Source organism: Morone saxatilis, unplaced genomic scaffold, assembly GCF_004916995.1.
Source record: "Morone saxatilis isolate NCDOM2014 unplaced genomic scaffold, NCSU_SB_2.0 Contig24, whole genome shotgun sequence".
NCBI classification, from domain to species: Eukaryota; Metazoa; Chordata; class Actinopteri; family Moronidae; genus Morone; species Morone saxatilis.
This window is the reverse complement of record NW_023339807.1, coordinates 13,892,679-13,896,159: the sequence shown is the minus strand read 5'-3', so window position 1 is coordinate 13,896,159 and position 3,481 is coordinate 13,892,679. Positions and strand designations below refer to the sequence as shown.

The window sequence follows — 3,481 nt, the reverse complement described above, 5'->3', positions numbered from 1 at the left end:
CTTGTCTTGCTTTTGTTTATCTATACTTTTCCCCCACGCTGCGTCCAACATAGTCTGCCAAAGCCTCCCTTCACTCCCCTCCTGTGACCCATTGTTGGTCTGTGTATTCAGAGCCAGTGAGCAACGGACTTTCAAAATAATAATAATAGTAAAAAAAACTGCGTTAATGCGAGATAAAATAATTGTTGGCATTAATTAATTAATGTGTTAACGGGTTAACTTGCCTATATTAACAAATATGGTTTTCCTACTTTATCACATGACTGATGTTCTCCAATTTCTACAGGTGGGGTATTATGGGATAAAGAAACTCGTGTAACCCCTCATCAGAGCAGTACATCTGAAGTTTCTGCATCTGACTCCATTGAATCCAAGTTCTCTCTGCTGGAAATTGATGGTTCTCTGAAAGCCAGTTTCCTAGGTGGACTGATTGAAGTTGAAGGATCTGCCAAATATCTAAATGATACAAAGAAATACAAGAATCAGAGCAGAGTGACACTTAAGTACAACGCTACCACCACCTTCGAACAGTTGACTTTGACTCACCCTCAACCCAAGGACCGCCAAAAGATAGATTTCATTAAGAAGTGTGGGGCAACACATGTAGTCACAGGCATCCTTTATGGGGCAAACGCTTTCTTTGTGTTTGACAGTCAGAAGTTAGAAGCCAGCAGCGTTCAGAACATCCAGGCAGGCATGAAAGCTGTGATAAATAAAATCCCCTCATTCGATGTTCAGGGAAAAGTTGACATCAAGCTGACTGATGAAGAAAAAGCCCTGAAGAACAAATTCTCCTGCAAATTCTACGGAGACTTCATTCTTAACAGCAACCCTACAACATTTGAAGAAGCAGTGAAGACCTATGCAGGACTTCCCAAGCTACTGAAACAGGAACAGAAGTCTGTTCCTCTGAAGGTCTGGCTGATGCCATTGAAGAATTTGTATCCTGAAACTGATGAGCTTAAGACAGGGATCAGCGTTGGACTAGTGAGGAAGGCACAGGATGCTGTTGAAGATTTTAGGGAAATAAAAAGGAGATGCAACGAATATCTGGATGACAGAGTGGTAGAGAATCTTCCACAGATTAAAGGAGGGTTAGACAGATTCCGAAACATGTGTGAAGACTATGAATCTATCCTGAAGAAGGCCATGAGGAACAAATTTTCCCTCATCCGTGAAGGTAAAGAAGACGAGAGTTCAGCAGAACAACTCTTTGAAGACAGACGCAAGTCACCATTCAGTAAAAAAAAACTAAACAGCTGGCTGGATCATAAAGAGAAAGAGATCATCATCATCAGGTCCTGTGTAGAAACGATGCAGGTTACAAAGATCGTTCCAACCGTTAATGCTACAGATGCAGAGGATGTTCTGTGCTTTGTTTTCACCTCCCTGGAGAGCTTTGACCCCAGCCTTGATGCAATGGCTCGCTACCCAAAACCACCTAAATTAGGAAGCAATAAAGACCACTGGAGCTCCTCAGATATGGTTTTAACCACAATGAGGAAAAAAGCCAAATATTTCCATGATCTTGCCAGAGCACTGAAGAACAACAGCCGGTTCCGTTTCCTTGTAGCAGCCGATGAAAATGAGAAATACAAAGGCGCAACCATCTACCATTATAAAGGCGGCAAGCTGGCAAGTGAAGATTTTTCGGAGCCCAAGGTTTCTGATGTGCAGAATATCAAAGATGTAAAAAAAAGTAATTTGATCTGGCGTAAGTCACTTTCCATATTTGTTTTTTAATTAACAAATTCCTCATATGTACTGTCCTCCAGAAACCTGTTTGACCATCAGAATGACTAATAACACATTTTGTTTTGGTCTCTCCATCAGATGCTTGTGATGTCACCCTGGACCCAAACACTGCCAACAACTACCTCACTCTGTCTGAGGGAAACAAAAAGGCAACATGTGGACAATGGCAGACATACCCTGTTCACCCAGATAGGTTTGATAAACATATTCAGGTGCTGGGCAAAGAGAGTTTAAAGGGGTGCCATTACTGGGAGGTAGAGTGGAGTCATTGTCACCACCAATATGTTCAAATCGGTGTTGCATACAAGGGAATTGACAAAAAAGGGACTAGTCTTGGAAATAATACCACGTCTTGGTCTCTTCTCCAATTCTCGAATAATTTCAAACACACACTTGAGCCATGGCATAATGGTAAATTGGAGGAAATGTCTTTTCCCTCTGGCTGCAACAGAGTTGGGTTGTTTCTGGACTGGCCTGGTGGCACTCTGTCCTTCTACAAAGTCTGTTATAGCAAACTGACTCACCTCCACACCTTTAAAGCCAGATTCAATGAGCCTGTGTACCCATGCTTCAATGCTCACTACAATGACAATTATGTGCACGTGTGTCCAATTGAATAAGAGCAATGACAAATAGTTGTTAGATATTGGTCTGTAGGGATATGGATGTTCATTTCAAGTTCAAAGAGCAACTTAATACTCCAGTTTAACTTGAACACATTTCAAAAATTCAAAAATGCATTCAAACCCAGATGGACCAAGATCACTGATTCTAATGAAGTGACTGTACATGTAACTTCTATGTATTAGTTCATGATGATTCTAAGCACAGCCTTCTTCTCAAAATGTTCTTCACAGCTTCATAATCAGTTTGCATTGCTTGATACAAAAATTCTGTGTTTTTAAAGGTAACTTTCTATTCTAATACCTAAACATATGTATACTGATACACAATTTTTCTTTCTGTCTTAACATCAGAATGTTGAAACAGATACTTTCAATAATTGTATAATAGTGATTTTGGTTTTGTTGAATGTGAGATGTTGGTTATATTGGGACATAAGGTAGTTAAAGTCCAAATATTTTAAGTTAGCATTTGTTTTATTTTCTTCTTTGTGCAGCTCAGCTTAAAAATATATCATATGTAATCTTTTCAGAATATAAAAGGAATAATTTTGTTACATGTGTGTCTTAAACATGACCTGGGGTTCAATTAATGGCTTTACTGCTCTGAGGAGGGAATCACTGTCACCATTTTGTTAGATGTTTAGTACACTGCTGATGTTTGTAGAGCTGAAGCAATGTCAGATTCCTGTTAAACCTGTTGGAAATGTTGAGCAGAATATTCAATAAAGTAGAGAGCTGAGTTTACCACTGTATGCTACTTTATTTCCTGTACATTCAAAAGTTGACTGTACCAAAGGTTCTGAGCTCATTTATAAACAATGCAAAGGACACTACAGGGATACAACATAAATCCTCAGAGGACTTTATATAACTTTCCACTTCCACAGTATAAGAACACAGGGGAAGGTAATATTTGCTTCCACATGGATTTTAACATGATGTCTGCTGTCATCAATGGCTAAAATTTCACCAAAAGTGAAAATGAAAATGAAAATCAAAATGGCCGACTTCCCGTGGGGTTTGGGGTATGGGTCCAAGAGGCTTTTTTGTACGTCTTGGTGAGTTACACGTGCCTACCGAGTTTCGTACATATCGGTGAA

At 39.6% G+C, this 3,481-nt stretch overlaps 1 protein-coding gene across 1 annotated transcript in view; it reads left to right on the top strand.

Moving 5' to 3' along the window:
• The window catches only part of itga8 (integrin, alpha 8), a gene marked incomplete in the record, with an annotated part of 42,688 nt that overhangs the window by 4,311 nt on the left and 34,896 nt on the right, over positions 1-3,481 (top strand).